Source organism: Haematobia irritans, chromosome 1 (genome assembly GCF_050003625.1).
Source record: "Haematobia irritans isolate KBUSLIRL chromosome 1, ASM5000362v1, whole genome shotgun sequence".
Taxonomy (NCBI): domain Eukaryota; kingdom Metazoa; phylum Arthropoda; class Insecta; order Diptera; family Muscidae; genus Haematobia; species Haematobia irritans.
In genome coordinates, this window is record NC_134397.1 from 91,857,910 (window position 1) to 91,877,687 (window position 19,778).

A 19,778-nucleotide genomic window follows, 5' to 3' on the forward strand; every position below is an offset into this window, starting at 1 on the left:
CTATGGACCGATATGGACCAATTCTGGCACGGTTGTTAAAGATCATATACTAACACCATGTTCAAAATTACAACCGGATTGGATGAAATTTGCTTCTCTTGGAGACTTCGCAAGCCAAATCTGGGGATTGGCTTATATGGGGGCTATATATAATTATGAACCGATGTGGACCAATTTTTGCATGGTTATTAGAGACCATATAACAATATCATGTACCAAATTTCAGGCGGATCGGATGAAATTTGCTTCTCTTTGGGGCTCCGCAACCCAAATCTTGGGATCGGTTTATATGGGCGCTATATATAATTACGGACCGATGTGGACCAATTTTTGCACGGTTGTTAGAGACCATATACCAATACCATGTACCAAATTTCAGCCGGATCGGATGCAATTTGCTTCTCTTTGAGGCTTCGCAAGCCAAATCTGGAGATCGGTTTATATGGGGTCTATATATAATTTTGGACCGATGTGGACCAATTTTTGCATGGTTGTTAGAGACCATATACCAACACCATATACCAAATTTCAGCCGGATCGGATGAAATATGCTTCTGTTAGAGGCTCCACAAGCCAAATCTTAGGGTCCCTTTATATGGGGGCTATACGTAAAAGTGGACCGATATGGCCCATTTTCAATACCATCCGACCTACATCGATAACAACTACTTGTGCCAAGTTTCAAGTCGATAGCTTATTTCGTTCGGAAGTTAGCGTGATTTCAACAGACGGACGGACGGACGGACATGCTTAGATCGATTCAGAATTTCACCACGACCCAGAATATATATACTTTATGGGGTCTTAGAGCAATATTTCGATGTGTTACAAACGGAATGACAAAGTTAATATACCCCCATCCTATGATGGAGGGTATAATAACGATGTCCGTCTGTCTGTCTGGTTGTCTGTCTGTCTGTTGTAATCACGCTACAGTCTTCAATAATGAAGCAATAGTGCTGAAATTTTGCACAAACTCGTCTTTTGTCTGCAGACAGGTCAAGTTCGAAGATGGGCTATATCGGTCCAGGTTTTGATATAGTCCCCATATAAACCGACCTCCCGATTTGGGGTCTTGGGCTTATAGAAATCGTAGTTTTTATCCAATTTGCCTGAACTTGGAAATCTAGAGGTATTGTAGGACCACAAATACGTGTGCCAAAAATTGTGAGTATCGATCCATATTTTGGTATAGCCCCCATATAGACCGATCTCCCGATTTTACTTATTGCGCTTATAGAAACTGCAGTTTTTATCCAATTTGCCTGAAATTTAAAATTTAGAGGTATCTTATGACCATAAAGAGGTGTGCCAAAAATGGTGAGTATAGGTCCATGTTTTGGTATAGCCTCCATATAGACCTATCTCCCGATTTTACTTTTTGGGCTTATAGAAACCGCAGTTTTTATTCAATTTATCTGAAATTGAAAATCTAGAGGTATTGTAGGACCACAAATACGTGTGCCAAAAATGGTGAGTATCGGTCCATATTTTGGTATAGCCCCCATATAGACCGATCTCCCGATTTTACTTCTTGGGCTTATAGAAACCGCAGTTTTTATCCAATTTATCTGAATTTGGAAATCAAAAGGTACTTTAGAACCGTAAAGAGGTGTGCCAAAAATGGTGAGCATCGGTCCATGTTTTGGTATGGTGCCCATATAAACCGACTTCCCGATTTGGGGTCTTGGGCTTATAGAAACCGTAGTTTATTTCCAATTTGCCTGAAATTGGAAATCTAGATGTATTTTAGGACCATAAATAGCCTGAAATTGGAAATCTAGAGGTACTTTCGGGCCATAAAGAGGTGTGCCGAAAACGGTGAGTATCGGTCCATATTTTAGTATAGCCCCCATAAGAACGATTTCCAGATTTAACTCCTTGGGTTTCTAGAAACCGTAGTTTTTATCTGATTTGCCTGAAATTCTAAATATTCTGGTATTTGAGGCTCACAAAAACGTGTATCGGATTAAGTTTTTATCGGTCCATTTGGTAATGCCTCCATATAGACCGACTTCACTTCTTGAGGGTGTAGAAGGCCAACTGATCATGAAAATTGCTTGAAACTCAATATAAAATTTCCAGATTTTTCTTCTACAGATTTAAGATTTTAAATCAAGACGTTATTTTATAAATTTCTTGCACACTTACAAGAGATGTTAATAATTCCTCTAAAACTCAAACAAAAATGGTTCTTATAAATCCAGAATCTGATATAGTCCTCATAGGTGAAATCTTTAAATTTATCTTCCGGAAGTGTCCTCAAGCCCTCCTGAAATTTCAAAGGAAACCCTAATATTTGGTTCATGGTGGTGGGTATTTAAGATTCGGTCCGGCCGAACTTACTGCTGTATATACTTGTTTTTTTTTCTAAAAAAGGTAGACTTACTTGCAATAGATCCTTTGAAATAACACGAAAAGCTTTTAAAAAATTGAGTGTTGTCACAATTTTATTTCTATACACTTAAAAAAAAAGAGTAAACCCACCAGGAAGAAAACTTTTGTTTTAGAAAATTTTTTATATTTTTAGAAAATTTTAACTAAACAGTATTACAAACACTGGCATCACGTCGATATCACAAAAATGAGTAAATATTTTTCAACAAATTAATGAAAATTTATTAGACATAACTCATTTTTTTTACTTTTCAAAGAAAATTTTGTAGTTGGATAGAAAAATTGAAGTTCAAAATTGCAAGAATGTGTTTAGTGACATGCGAAGTTCATGATGGACGCATTTGTAGTTAAATTTACAAATGTAAAGAAATAATGAACTATTTTGTGAGAAATACGAATTTAGTAAATCTTTATGCTTAATTTGTGTATATTTTTTTACCCGTTTTTAGTTAATTTAATAAATGCAAGCAAAAAATTACTAGACTAAAGGAAACTTTTTTCAAACATAATAATTCCATGAACTAAAATAAAGTTAAATTGGATTTAGTGGAATAGAGAGTTCACTTTTTTTAATGTACAAAATTTTATATCTATAGAAGATTCAAATACCTCCTAGATTCAAATACCTGCCAAACATGAAGAATTCTACCAATCTACCAAACAGTAAAAATATCTAATATTCTTCCAGCTGTGGCAACCGTGGCCACCAGACATGACATCCGTATGTAGCTGCTGGTCTTATTACCGCTATATAAAGACAGTTGAAAAGGGAAGGTTTCATTACCCAACGTTCTCCAACTAACTTCTGACATGAGTATAATGCTGCATAGGTCTCGTCAAACGATCCGCATGACACTTGGAGCAAAAACATAATGAGGGGAAAACTAGTGTAACACCAAGGAAACGATATTGCCCATAGACTATTCAGTGGTGAACTTCTCTCTTTCAGTGGATTCTGCCCGATTCCATGTTTAGCTTAATGACAAAGGGTGTCCGTTTTATAGCCGGTTCCGAATTTAATTTTTTGCATGCTTTGATATAGCAAATTATTATTCCCCCGTAATTTGTACAACATAAAATCTCACATCTATATCATCAAACATGACATCTAATATCTTTCCTCTGAACAATTTATGAGTTTATTTTTGTACCTGACACTGCCATCCTCCAAGAATCTTAAAGTTATTGCAATTTATGTAATACCGCATTTCTTCATTAAATGAAATTGGTCTTACTTAAATGTAATCAACCTATAAAATTCCCGGTAAATTTTGTAATATTTTCAACTTTTATTCACATTTCCATGACACTGATTTGGCCATCGTTAAAATATTTTTCTTGGGCTGTGGGAGGTAAAATCATCATGAGACAATAAAGGCAAACAATCACACGGACAAACAATCAAGTGGAAGGTATGAGTGAGTTAGTGGGCGGCTAGTTCGTTGGCGGAATATCCGTTTCCTCCCTTGTTCATATTTTCAACTCTAATGCGGCCAATAAACTGTAACTGTCTTTACCAGCTGACATTCCATCAATCTTTCGCTATTTCTATGTTGCCAACAAATCAAGCTGTCAGCTTCTATTTAACAGAACCATTTCAGCAAATACTCGAGCCATGAGTGTCATCCATCCGCTCCATGGATTCTTGTCTTTCGAATGCTGGCGCTGGGTTTTGGATCGGTAGCATGAACAGCAGCATCACACTGGCGGGCTCCTATTCGAACAGTTTCTTTCTTCTAGAGTATCATTGTCTGCTCTCAATCTCAATTCACATTGTTAGGCGAAGTGCTGCAGTTGCAGATACTCCTCTCATGAGCTGCCACCACTGCCGGCTTGTCCTCGGCACTTCGCTGCAATGCACTGATTTAATGTGTCCTTTTTTTAGAGGTTGTCCATCGTTTAGACTTTGTTTGTCGCTAAGGAAGCCAGCAAGAAATATATTGAAATTTATTGTTATGAGATGGAGTTTTATGATGTGTTAAATATCTCCAACTAAAAAAGGATATCGAGGACACGACAAACACACTCACATGCAATGGCATGGAAAAAAATGCAAAAATTTATGAGTGAACAAAGGAGGTGGAGAGACACCAAGATCCAATACGAAACTAATAGGAAAAGAACATGTCCTATACTTTGAACATTTCATCAAGCAATTTGGAATTTCTTGAAAGGAAAATACTAAGTATAAAGTGGTGTGATTGAATAAATTAAATAAAAGGACGATCATTTGATATGACAAATATACGACAATGAAAAATTACGAATTCGCAAAACGTAAAAATTTTAACCGTTACTAACTACGGAACCATAGTTTGCCAACGAAATCCAATTATAGTATTCATCCATAGGACCTTCATCAAGGCTTCAGAATGGAAGACCTAGAGAACCGTAAAGGTGATGTGACCGACCCGAGAAGAGGAAGATCGTAGAGGTCTAAGTGGACACCATTTTTCCGTTCTACGGATTTGGTGTCATCCTCTATAACCTAACCTATGTTAAAATGTCGTGTTAAATACCATTGTGGTTGTAAAAACCTATGTATTTTGCAAAATTTAAGCAAACTTTGTTCCATCTTTGTTTAGGCAACGCCGACTATCAAAAACTTTTTTGCGAGGTTCAAGTGTAGTTCACTTTGGTTTTAGTGAATTTCCTGAATTTATTCTGATAATTGCACGCTCACAAAAAATCGCTTCTGTAACATATACTCCCAAACATATTTTGCTTCAAGCATATATATTTTTGGGTATTGCCCAAACATTTATATGTTTGATCTCTTCCAATATATAATATGTTTGAAAGCATATTGGTCTAAACAATATATGTTTGGGTAGTCTAAGTTCCAAACATTTTGTATTTTTGCATCCAAATTCAATAATGTTGTCTTCCAAAACACAATATGTTATTATGTGAACATATAATGTTTGGAAGCATTTTGCACCCAAAAATATTATATGCTTAAAAAAAATTCTCCCAAACAATATTGTGCTCAAAATTTTATTTATTTATTTATATATTTACAATCATAATTGTAATTTACATAAATTGGCCGCTATGTGGCTTCAAATTACATAATGAAAATAAAATAAATAAATAAATAAATAAATTATGAAAATAAACAGGTAATATAGGTGCTAACAACATAGGTTTTCGACCTGAATGCTCAAAATTTTGTTTCGCCTAATTGTATATTCCCCCACATCTTTCTCACTTCCACGAGATTTTTTAGTTCTTAGCACCTTTTTCTGTAATACAAACATTGTAGAAGAAATTATTCAATTTTATGATTTTATTTTATTTTAATTTTACCTTTTGCCGGACGGGGATTCGAACAGCGGGCCACACAGTTTGTAAGGATCAAAGAAGTAGCTGATCAATTGCCCAAGGAAAAATAAAATGTTAATTTTGTAATAACAAGCAACAACCACCAACTTAATTCAATATCGCTCCCTGTTAAATAGCGCTCCAAGCTACCAAACACATATATGTTTATAGGCTATTTCTAAATTAATATATGTTTGCATTCAAGCATATTATATTTACAAACATTTTATGTCCCAAACATAATATGTTCTAACATATTAACATATATGTCCCAAACATGTTATGCTAGTTTATGAACATTATATGTTTGCACTCAAAAATATTGTGTTTAAAAATTTGTGTTCCAAACTTATAATGTTTATAGCCAAACATATGAAAAACAGTCTTTTTCAACCGTGTGGTTGATAGGTTTTCTGCAAGTAAATAGAGGATGTTGATGAGGAATGTGGTAATTCCGAAAGAGCTGTACATCCAACCGTCTTGCAGTCTATAGGACTTTGCCCAAATAAATTTGACAAACATACTTTTCCTCTGTTGGCGAAGCTACACTTGTACTTTAGTCAATGCAAGGTTTTACGCTAAAACCAAAAACAACAATAACAAATTTTTACAATAATTTAATGCAAGCATTGACTATATTTTAGTTAATTGTTCGTGTTCTAAACGAAAATTAAAAACTCAAACGGAAAATGTACCAATTTTAAGTAACAATCTTTTAGTTATGGCCTACAAAATATAATGAAAATTTCGTTAAAAATGTTCTTAACTGTTGGTTAACAATTTTTTTGTCATACTATAAAACTACTTTTGAAATGTAAAGTACTTTCAAAATAATAAGTGGTATATACTACAACATTTTTTACGAAAATTGATCTTGAAAGCGGATGGTAATTAATGTTAGTCGATTAGAACATAATATTTTCAGTTCACATGTTATTAAATTTATAGACATTTTCGTCAAAAATTGACGTTTTTGTTCATTTTAAGTTTCATCGTTCTTAAACTGATATGCATTTACTCGTACGAGTATCTTTTTTCGAGTGATTTGTCGGCAGATGCGATGAAATAATGAAAAGTACAAGATATTTCACGGAAAAGTAGAATGTGATTAAAGCAAACATGGTGTGACTTGAATTTTTGTTCAGTGTGATAGTATGCATTGAAAGCAATGCAATAGGGAGAAATGGTAATGGAATGCAATAATAAGTGCTGGGTATCTTATGTTATGTATATAAGCATGGAGTAGGTATGTAAAAGTTTGTACAATTACACCAAATTTGGGACATCTCACGTCCGAAAAGTACAACATTTGTTTGAGTTATCCAGAACATAGTTGCACTGGTGTTCTATTGAGTAGAAATATAATCGGTGTTGCCAGATTGCATATTTATTATTATTTGAGCACTTCATACATTAACAATGTACGATTTTACTTGTTTTCTCTGATTGTTTTTAAACAGCTTCCCACCAAAAACAGCGTCGCCAAAAAAATTATAAAAATGTTCTTTTTGGATCCGGAAGTGGTGCAAAATTGACGCAGAAGCGATGAATTTAACATGGGCTTGTCATACGGCGGAAGTCCACCATTTCAACAGCCGTTGCACTGAATTTGCATCACTTCTTTAGGTGTGATCCGAATTCAATGCTTTGGATGTAAATTAAAAAATTCTGTGATATTTTGGCAAATAAATATTTTTTATAATTTTTAATGGATTTTATCGCTTGTCGGAAACGTTTGACCTCAAATATTTTCAAAAATTCACAATTTTTTCAGATTGGATTTAGCATTTTTTCCGACAAATTTTAAATTATTTGTACCATTTTATGAATTCTTACTCTGTTTTTAACCTATTTGAAAGTTAAAATTACCCATTAAAAGTATGCACAAACCAAGTTATAAAAAATTGAATTAAAAGAACTTCCTGGGTAGTTAAAATAAAGAACATCATTGGGAGTGCATCTTCTGGAAGTGCTTTTGGAGTTGTACCTTTGGAAGAACTTCCAATTTTTTTTGCTGGGTTATGCCACCTTTGGACATGTCCTGGATAAAATAGTAGTCTGCTTTCTTTTAGTCCTTTATGGCTTATGTGTACAGCACCAAAAGAAAACGAGGCTATTTGTACTTGTTTGACAGAATATTTTCATATGAAAATATGATGAAGGCGTTGACAACAAACACATTAGAAGGAAACAGAATTTGTACTCATTATGATTAAAGAATGAATTTACTCATTTCCCACAAAGTGAGAAATTTTCTCTTGTCAAGCCATGTTATAGCAGGGATGAAAAATTCAATATTGGTACTTTTTCTAATGCTACAATAAAATTAAAAATAATTTTATTTAGTTTTTCATTCAGTCACAATTTTTCTGCGAGATCCAATACACCATACATAGATTCTTATATATCATATTATTCACCGTAGTTGATCATCTCTGCAATTTTCTTAAGAGAGGTATTCCGGAGTCTAAAGTTGTCAAGGAAGTGATTTTAAACCGCCAAAGGGTCAAGAAATTGTAACTGGTTCCCACGATAATGTGAAAATAGCCCGATTCTTCAATATATTCGTATCATAGTGCTCAAACAAGAGCTATAGATGAAAGCACGGACTGCACAGTTTAGCAGTAATTGTATAGATTTTTGACGGGAAATGCCGCGATAAATGTTTGGTTAAAAAATCGTTCCCAATTTACTTGTTGATAGTTGTGTTTGAGTTCGAAAAATGTATTTAAAATGTGAATGTAAGAGCTCAAATAGGAGAAAATACTTCATGAAATTTCACGAATATGTTGGTGTGGTTAGTCATGTTATTTTTAAATATGCAGCTCCCAGATGTTTTTCGTGTTATTGATAGATTTTTGGATTACTGACACCCGCTTGCATATATCCTTTTAATGTGAAGGACCTCGCAATGTGCGAAAAAATTAAATTTTGTTTTCATGCCTTGAAGACCCCGAGTTTAATATGCACACAAAACAAATGTTTTCAGATTCCGCCGCATAATTAATTGATCCAATTAATTTTTTAATTGAAATATCTTTAATTACGAAAATGATGGTATCAATCACTGTTGAGCATAAAAAAATACTTGATTAAAAACTTTATTGATTTCATTAGCAAATTTCAATTAATTTTTAAATTGATTCAATTAAATTTTTAATTGAAGTTGATTGCAAAAGTCAATTAATTTTTTAATTAAAAACGACACTATTTTTAATTGCTATACCATTTTTCAATCAATTTCTATAACCAATTTTAATCCTTTTTAGTTTGATTCCAAAATTTATAGTTTAAAAAAAATATTTAATGAAGAATTTAAAAAAAATCCCATAATATTTTAACTGTCTTACTCTACCGAGTTTGATTAAAATGTTAATTGTACCAACTTATTTGTTAATTGAAACTTTAAAAAAATTTCAATCATTGACTTAATTGACATAATGTTGCTAGTTTGATTAAAATGTTAATAGTATCAAATAATTTTTTAATTGAAAAAGTTTTCAACTTTAATCAATTTTTTAATAGGGAATATTTTGGTGATATTTTTTTTCTGTGTGTATCATCTTTTTTGGTCACATATTTTAAAAATTATTAACATACAATATTAACACATCATTTTATAGCTATTAATGGACAATTTACCAAATGAATTGTTAATAGCTATTTGTGTTATTAGAAATGCTATAATTAATGTAAATCTAATTTTATTATTTTAATTATAAAAAAACATAAAGAAAATTGTTATATAATAAAGTACGAAGTATTTTTATTTATTACATTTTAAAAATCCGATTCATCCCTGTATTATAGCCAAAGATGAACGACGTGTCAGCCAGTGCGAGATATCCTGTTTGTGAAGTTCTCCAACTTAAATACTCAAAAATATCCAGCAAAAAAGCATCACAAAAAAAGTTTTGAAAATGTTCTTTTTGAATCTGGAAGTGGTGAAAAATTAGCGCAGAAGCCATAAATTTAACATGAGCTTGTCCTGTCTACCATTTGAACGGTCATTGCACTGAATTTGCATCAGTTCTTAAAGTATGGTCTGAATTCAATGTTTTGGATGTGAATTCAATTTTGTAATATTTTGTCAACTAAATAATTTTTAATGCATTTTAACGCTTGTCAGAAACGCTTTACCACAAATATTTTTAAAAATTTGCAAGTTTTCTACATTTTAATAATTTGTACCAAAAATTTTACTAGGGTTAAAAAAAATTGAATTAAAATAATTTTCTGTGTAGTTAAAATAACAAGCATCTTTGGGAGGACATTTTTGGAAGTGCTTTTAAAGTTATACCTTTAGGTTAGGTTAGATTAGGTGGCAGCCCGATGTATCATGTTCACTTAGACTATTCAGTTTATTGTGATACCACAGTAGCGAACTTCTCTCTTATCACTGAGTGCTGCCCGGTTCCATGTTAACCCAACAAAAAATTGGAAGTTCTTCAAAAGGCACAACTTTAAATGCACTTCCAAAAATGTCCTCCCAAAGATGTTCTTTATTTTAACTATACAGGAGGTTATTTTAATTAAATTTTGATAACTCGCTTCTTTTCATATTTTTAATCGTTAATTTTTGAGTTTTTTTTGTTTCAAATAGGTTAAAAACAGTGTAAGAATTAATAAAGTGATACAAATTATTAAAATTTTGTCGAAAAAATCCAAAATCCATTTAAGAAAAATTGCGAATTTTTGAAAAATTTGAAAAATTATACAAAGTATTTATTTGGCAAAATATCACAAAAGTTTCATATTTATATCCAAAACACTGAATTCAGAAACACCTTAATAAATGAAGCAAATTCAATGCAACGGCTGTTGAAATGGTGGACATCCGTTCTATGACAAGCTCATGTCAAATTAATCGCTTCTGCGGCAATTGTGCACCACTTCCGGATCCAAAAACAAGATTTTCTCTACTTTTTGGCTATGCCTTTTTTTGCTGGGAAGGTCAATGACAAGGGATCTCCTTTTTATAACCGAGTCTGAACAGCGTTCCACATTGCAGTGAAACCACTTAGAGAAGCTTTGAAACACTGAGAAATGTCACCAGCATTACTGAGGTGGGATAATCCACTGAAAAACTTTTTGGTGTTCGGTCGAAGCAGGAATCGAAACCACGATCTTGTCTGTGCAAGGCGGGCATGCTAACCATTGCACCACAGTTGCTCGTTGTACCTTTCGAAGAACTTCCAATTTTTTGCTGGCAGTAAGTAAAGGGTGGTTAAAATTTCAAGGGCCGATGTTGAATTTGAATAAAACACAAACTATTTAGGAAATTAGTGTAATTTTATTTTATTATGATATATTGGTATTACTCAATTATGTATGGAACAAAATATCGGTCAAATGGGCGCCGCGACCTCGGTGGCACACCTTCATCCGATGGTCCAAATTTTCGATGACGCTGAGGCATAATGGAGGTTCTATGCAGTTAATGTGCCGAATTATCTCTTGCTCTTGAATTGTTGCTGGCTTATGGATGTACACCTTTTCTTTCAAATAACCCCAAAGAAAAAAGTCCAACGGTGTCAAATCACATGATCTTGGCGGCCAATTGACATCGCCATTACGTGAGATAACACGGCCATTGAATTTGTTTCGCAAAAGAGCCATTGTTTCGTTAGCTGTGTGGCAAGTGGCACCGTCCTGCTGAAACCACATATCGTCCACATCCATATCTTCCAATTCGGGCCATAAAAAGTTCGTTATCATCTCACGATAGCGAACACCATTCACAGTAACTGTCTAACCGGCCTCATTTTGGAAAAATACGGCCCGATGATGCCGCCAGTCCATAAACCGCACCAAACAGTCACTCTTTGTGGGTGCATTGGTTTTTCGACAATCACTCTTGGATTCTCATTCGCCCAAATGCGGCAATTCTGTTTATTGACGAATCCACGTTTGATATACAATAACAATGCATTACATTTTCAACACCCAAAAAAATTAATAGAGAAAAGTTTACTTAATTCAAGCCTTAGCGGTATCAAAAGTACGGTAAGTACGGATTTACTAAATTCAAGAAGAAACTTCTTCCCGAAAATATTAAGTACAGACATTAGCGTAGCTAGACAATTTTCCTAGGGGGGGCTATAGCCCCCATAGCTAAAAATTTATAGACTGAACTTATAGGTTCAATTATTGTTTTATTTCATAAAAAAGAATACAAAAATAGACATCAAAATAATATATAATAAAGCAACTAGAAGTAGTTCCACACTTTTCCCAGCAAAAAAAAATAGGATTTGTTTTAAAGGCACAACTTTAAAAGCACTTCTAAAAATGTCTTCACAAAGAAGTTAATTATATTAACTACACATGAAGTTTTTTACTTCAGTTTATTCATATTTTAATGCGTAATTTTTGTTTTCTTTTTTCAAATAGTTTAAAAAAAGAGTAAGAATAAATAAAATGGTAAAAATTATTCAAATTTTGCCACAAAAATGCTAAATCCATTATAGAAAAACCAATAATTTTTGAAAATATTCAAACAAGCGTTAGAATGCATTAAAAATCATAAAACAAATAAAAATTATTATAAATTAATGTTTCTTGAAGCTCGAGGTCTTTATAAATATTTATATAATTCTAACAAAACGTCGACCAAAAATCAAATAAAAAACGAATAAATAAAAATTATTTATTTGGGAAAATATCACACAATTTTTTAATTCACATTCAAAACTCGGAATTCGAATCACACCGTAAGAAGTGATGCAAATTTATTGCAACGGCTGTTGAAACGGTGGACATTCGTTCTATGACGAGTTCCTATTACATGCATCGCTTCTCCGCCCATTTTGCACCACTTCCGGACCCAAAAAGAACATTTTCACTTCTTTTTTGGCGACGCTTTTTTGCAGCATTATTAAGATATTAATTTATGGAAGAATAGTTTTAATACCAATTACTATTTTTTAATTAAGATGACTAAACCAGCCTAACCAATATAATAAAGGAGCTTTACAACCTGTTTCTGTATGTCGACTAAAATGGAAACAAACAGCAGAATTTATAACCAAAAACAGCTGTTTCTATGCATTTCAGTCGATCGATTGAACTCGTTCGACATACAGAAACATGCTGTTAGTTAGTCAACTAAACCATAAGTTCAATCACAGCTCTATTTCATAAATATCAGACTTCAAACATTGCCATCGGCAACTGCTACCACAACCCAAGTAATTCGATTGTGCATGAAAGTCTTTAGCGGAACATTGTGCGGTTGTATATACTTGTTTAATTTTTATAAAAATGTAAAATCGTAAATAGGTTTTCAAATTCTGGGGGGGGGGGCTAAATTTTTTCTGGGGGGGTCTAAGCCCCCTCCCCAGAGGCCTTCCTACGCTTATGAGTACAGATTTCTTAATTTTAGAAATTTTTAATCGTGTTTGTGCTTCCTTTAATTACGGAAAGTGCTTGTTTCAAGCCTAGGGAAGCTCTATTTAATCCTAATCTGTACTTGATTCAATCCGCATTTAAGCTTATACCAAATCCAATTAGCGCTTAACTTAAGCCAAAACAAACTTGTTTTATGTGGAATCAAGGCTTTTTTTCTTGAATATAACCCGACCATGCTCATTTCAGGAACGATCTATACTTGATTTAATCCTGAACCGTATTCGATGTTATTTAATATGCGCTTGATTTTGGTGTAATTTGCACTTGTTTCAATCTCAATGTGCGCTTAATTCCCATAAAATAAAAATTGGTTTATATGTTTTTAAAATATTTTTTATTATTCTTTTTTTATATCGATACATACATTTGTAATGAAAAGAAAACGAAGTAAAATAAGAAAATGCATTATACGAATAATACACCTACGTAAATAAATAGTTACATATATTTATAATATTTGTAATTGATTAAAGTACAAGATTCATTTTATAAATAAAAATAAATATATATATCAAATAAACAAAAACAAAAACAAAGTATAAAGATATATATATATATATATATATATATATATATATATATATATATATATATATATATATATATATATATATATATATATATATATATATATATATATATATATATATATATATATATATATATATATATATATATATATATATATATATATATATATATATATATATATATATATATATATATATATATATATATATATATATATATATATATATATATATATATATATATATATATATATATATATATATATATATATATATATATATATATATTTATATATATATATATATAAAGATATATTTATGTATTTTTATTTACCAAATCTTGTAAAAGTTCCTATATGGAGAAAATTTGCATCAGGAAGCAAGAAATTCAGCGGAATTCCACTTTTTTTGGCATTGTCGCCTTAAATAGTAAGTTTGCTTCCACTTATCACATAGGGCGGCCAAATCGAATGACTCTCTGTTCAAGCACTCCTTCAAAGCTGAGGGAACGGACTTGTCAAGTTGATGACTTCTGATGTTTGGTTGTATTGAACTTTTGAATCCATTACACATTTACACACCCACAATGTTTCGTACATGCAAAAAAGCCAGTTTTTGATGAATATTTATGAGAGTAACAAGGAGAGCAAAATTTTGTTTTGCATTCCAATTTACTCATAAATGAATATCAAGTAAAAATTTTCTTATTTTAAGCTAAAGTCGGCTTAAGTTAGCAAATCAAATGCAAGCCAATCAACAAAGCAAAACATTAAGCTCGTACGCACACGATGCTCTGTACCTGTAACAACCCACCCGACCAAAGTGCCGAGAAATGGCGAACGTTCGCTAAAGCGAACATTTTTCGAAATAAATTAACGCGCACATTATTCGAGAAAAGTTCTATAATAGAAAAATTTCGAACTTACGTTGTTTCGAAGTAATAACGAATATTTTTCGGCTTATTTGTTGGTGTTCCGCCATGTTTGTTTTTGTCAAAGACAGAGATTAACAAGTATATACGGCCGTAAGTTCGGCCAGGCCGAAGCTTATGTACCCTCCATCATGGATTGCGTAGAAACTTCATCTAAACATTGCCATCCACAATCGAATTACTTAAGTTGCGGTAACGCTTGCCGATGGCAAGGTATCTTAAAACCTCCTAACACCATCTTCTAAATTGTATGTAAGTCCATACGTGGTATATATTAAATCAAAAAAGATCGATCCAATACGTATATAATTCAGTTTGACAAAGTAGACATAAAATGTTGACAAAATTTTCTACAGAAATAAAATTTTAACAAAATTTTCTATAGAAATAAAATTTTCACACAATTTTCTGTAGAAATAAAAATTATCTACCAACATTTTATTTCTATAGAAAATTTTGTCAAAATTTTATTTCTAGAGAAAATTTTGTTAAAATTTTATTCGGTTCATAATAAAATTTTCATCATTGTCAAAATTTTATTTCTATATAAATTTTTGTCAAAATTTTCTATAGAAAGAAAATTTTGACAAAAATTTCTACAGAAATAAAATTTTAACAAAATTTTCTATAGAAATTAACTTTTGACAAAATTTTCTATAGAAATAAAATCTTGGTAGATTATTTTTGGCTCGAGTGGCAACCATGATTATGAACCGAATAAAATTTGAACAAAATTTTCTATAGAAATACAATTTTGACAAAATTTTCTATAGAAATAAAATGTTGACAAAATTTTCTATAGAAATAAAATTTTGACAATGATGAAAATTTTATTATGAACCGAATAAAATTTTAACAAAATTTTCTCTAGAAATAAAATTTTGACAAAATTTTCTATAGAAATAAAATTTTGACAAAATTTTCTATAGAAATAAAATATTGGTAGATTATTTTTGGCTCTAGAGGCAACCATGATTATGAACCGATATGGACCAATTTTTGTGTGATTGGACCAATATTGGTATGGTTGTTAGCGACCATATACTAACACCACGTTCCTAATTTGAACCGGATCGGATGAATTTTGCTCCTCCAAGAGGCTCCGGAGGTTAAATCTGGAGAATGTTTTATATGGGGGCTATATATAATTATGGACCGATATGGACCAATTCTGGCACGGTTGTTAAAGATCATATACTAACACCAAGTTCCAAATTACAACCGGATTGGATGAAATTTGCTTCTCTTGGAGACTTCGCAAGCCAAATCTGGGGATCGGTTTATATGGGGCTATATATAATTATGAACCGATGTGGACCAATTTTTGCATGGTTGTTAGAGACCATATACCAATATCATGTACGAAATTTCAGGCGGATCGGATGAAATTTGCTTCTCTTTGAGGCTCCGCAACCAAAATCTGGGGATCGGTTTATATGGGCGCTATATATAATTATGGACCGATGTGGATCAATTTTTGCACGGTTGTTAGAGACCATATACCAATACCATGTACCAAATTTCAGCCGGATCGGATGCAATTTGCTCCTCTTTGAGGCTTCGCAAGCCAAATCTGGAGATCGGTTTATATGGGGTCTATATATAATTATGTACCGATGTGGACCAATTTTTGCATGGTTGTTAGAGACCATATACCAACATCATGTACCAAATTTCAGCCGGATCGGATGAAATATGCTTCTGTTAGAGGCTCCACAAGCCAAATCTGGGGATCGGTTTATATGGTGGCTATATATAATTAAGGACCGATATGGACCAATTTTTGCATGGTTGTTAGAGACCAAATACCAACATCATGTATCAAATTTCAGCCGGATCGGATGAAATTTTCTTCTCTTAGGGGCTCCACAAACCAAATCTGGGGATCGGTTTATATGGGGGCTATATATAATTATGGACCGATGTGATCCAATTTTTGCATGGTTGTTAGAGACCATATACCAACACCATGTACCAAATTTCAGCCGGATCGGATGAAATTTGCTTCTCTTTTAGGCTCCGCAAGCCAAATCTGGGGATCGGTTTATATGGGGGCTATATATAATTATGGACCGATGTGGACCAATTTTTGCATGGTTGTTAGAGACCATATACCAACACCATATACCAAATTTCAGCCGGATCGGATGAAATATGCTTCTGTTAGAGGCTCCACAAGCCAAATCTGAGGGTCCCTTTATATGGGGGCTATACGTAAAAGTGGACCGATATGGCCCATTTGCAATACCATCCGACCTACATCGATAACAACTACTTGTGCCAAGTTTCAAGTCGATAGCTTGTTTCGTTCGGAAGTTAGCGTGATTTCAACAGACGGACGGACGGACGGACGGACATGCTTAGATCGACTCAGAATTTCACCACGACCCAGAATATATATACTTTATGGGGTCTTAGAGCAATATTTCGATGTGTTACAAACGGAATGACAAAGTTAATATACCCCCATCCTATGATGGAGGGTATAAAAAGTCATTTCAGCTTAAGAAATTGTTAAGTGCGGGTGAAGTGTCTTAGCGAATCTAAAAGAGGTAAGTAATTTATTTATATATCTTTAAAAAATACCAATTTTCTTTCTTGTTTAAGTTGCAGATGTATCCAGGAAAATGTTTCTCATTGATTATAGTCCTTTTCAATGGCATAGCCACGACCGGTTTAATAAGAAATTCCGCGCAAAGAAGTCAAAGCAGTGCCTTAAATCACTTTAAATATATATTCCTAAATTTAAATATTTCTAGTATTTTGTTCGCAAAACTAATATCTACACAGAAAAAAAGGTGTCTTGCTAATTTTAGGACCAGTTTAGCTTCCACATAGTTCAAAAAATTTACTGTAATATAGTTCATTTTTCGTAACCACTGCGAAAATTAACTTAGCTAAAGGAAAACTTATAAAACTTCAGTAAATGTTTTTTAGTTCACTAACTACGAAATGGGACGGATTTTTCCTTAAATAAATTTCCAATACAATAGTTAATGCATCGTTGATTGTATTATAAAAAGACATAGGCAATTTAAAAATCTTACTACGAAATGTGGACAATTTACTAAGAAACATTTTTGTATGGAAAAAAAATTTTGTAGTAAAAATTAACTTAACCACAGTACCGATTCGTATGGCGGCTTCCTACAGCTTATTTCGGTTTTTACTATAAGTTGGAGTATATTTCCTCACATTGAAAATTTTAGATAAAGTAGAATAAAAAGTAGTTAATTTAATCCTTGACGGGTGTATATAATTTTTTATGGATTCCTCGTAAATTTTGAATATATTTTACCTTATCCTATAGATAGAATACCAACTAATCAATAAACGTGATACTGGAAATTGAAGTGAGAAGAAATTATGAAATTATTGCATCATATTTTTTTTTTTTGTTTGTGTTTGTTATTGCGATGATGTTATGGAATGTGTGTTGTTGGTATCTTTTGTGGTGATAGTTGTTTTGTTGCAATAGCGAGATCAGAAAGGGATCATGTGTGTGTGGAGTTGTTTTTCTTTACATATGTGTCCTTTATGATTATTTGTGTCTTTGAGTTTTATTGGTGCATTCAGTTCTGTTGATGCATTTATGAAGCGCACACGTGGTGCGCTTGGGTGCGGTATTTGTGTTTATTAATAAAAATACATTTATTTCGTAACATTTTAGAAACTGATAAGTGAATGGTGTGATGTTAGAGAAAACACTTTATATTGATAAAAAATAAATAACTCTAAAATAAATCACATATTAAGAAACTGTATATTTCTATTAATAATTTAAAATTAGTGCGGTTTTAAATTGGTTTACATAAAACTATTCATAATGAGTGGTAATAAAATGATCTATATTTACTCTACATCTGGATCACAGTACAATTTTTTGAGTCTATATTTTTATGTTATAGCGAGTCCTTAAGGTGTGTACTAAGTTTGAGTTTAGGTGCTAAAATCAGAAATAAATCAGTAAGAAAAGTATACAATTATACGCCTTCGATGCAAATTTAAATATAACTTGATGGAGAATAGCTCGAAACAAGTTTTTTATAAAGTTTATATTCTTTAAATGGATTACACGATTAAGAACAGAAAATCGTTTTTAAGCTTATGTAGAACGTTTTTTTTTAATTTAAGATGATGAATTGTTTTCAAGTTATTCCAATATATATAGCGGAAGTGCCTTAATTTTGAACATAACCGTATATCTCAAAAAGTCGAGCTCTTAAAAAAACAAGTGTAAATTTGTATTCAGCAACCTCAAATTACTAAAAATTTGATATAAATTTTAAATGAACACAAAAACGGTTCAATTTTGTTCCCATGTATTTCTAAAGAAAACTAATCATGAAAAATTGGGATTTTAGCCACTAAACTCGAACTTAATATCCACCATAAATACTAAATGCTATATTGACAAGTGGAAATTATATCTAATTTTATAATATTTTTATTTCATTTATATTCTGAGAAGGATTTCAAAAATGTCCCATTTGTGCATGGATATGATTCCACTAATGTAGTAATTGGATGATTTTTTTTAATGTGGTAAGTTTTTCGTCCATTTGTAATAAAGCCAAAATTTCTATTTATTAAAAATAATTTTCATTTGCAGGATGACAGCAAATCTAATGGTATTTTTTGGAATCTTCTTACTGTTTAATGCTAACTAAGCTGATATCCCTATTTGCTCTAAGAAAATTCTCTTGTAAGTTAAAGATCAAAATACCATAGAATTTGATAATATTTTTATATTTTATATACCTTTTTAACTTCAGAGGCTTATGACGCAAATCCACACAACAAAAACTAGCGAAATCGGTGAAATTGGACAAAAATGAAATGAAAATAGCAACTTATGGCATATATCTTTCATATGGATAGAAAATGAAAATTGATATTAATTAGTTTCATTCTACTAACATAGAATATTACTCTTTTGAAGAAGCAATGACTAACTACCGAAAAGTAACAGCATACAGCGTACGAATAAAAACATTTCTTTTATTGTATATCATAAGCCATAGTTTTATGTAATATAATAATAATTTTTTGAAATAAAATACTGGTAGTTATGAAAAATTGTCTTATATTGTACGAAAAATTTCTTAGTTGTATACAGGCTTGTTGTACCTTTAATTCCTCAATTTATTTACTTCTTTGAAAATTATACTGATAAACAGTTTATT

The 19,778-nt window shown here is 32.0% G+C and overlaps 1 long non-coding RNA gene across 1 annotated transcript; it reads left to right on the forward strand.

Moving 5' to 3' along the window:
* The first annotated feature begins 18,024 nt into the window (after positions 1-18,024).
* LOC142240038 (uncharacterized) lies at positions 18,025-19,554 on the forward strand. The gene is made up of 4 exons (XR_012723160.1): positions 18,025-18,425; positions 19,064-19,137; positions 19,205-19,297; positions 19,368-19,554. It is a non-coding gene; the product is annotated as an uncharacterized LOC142240038 (long non-coding RNA).
* The last annotated feature ends 224 nt before the right edge of the window (positions 19,555-19,778 follow it).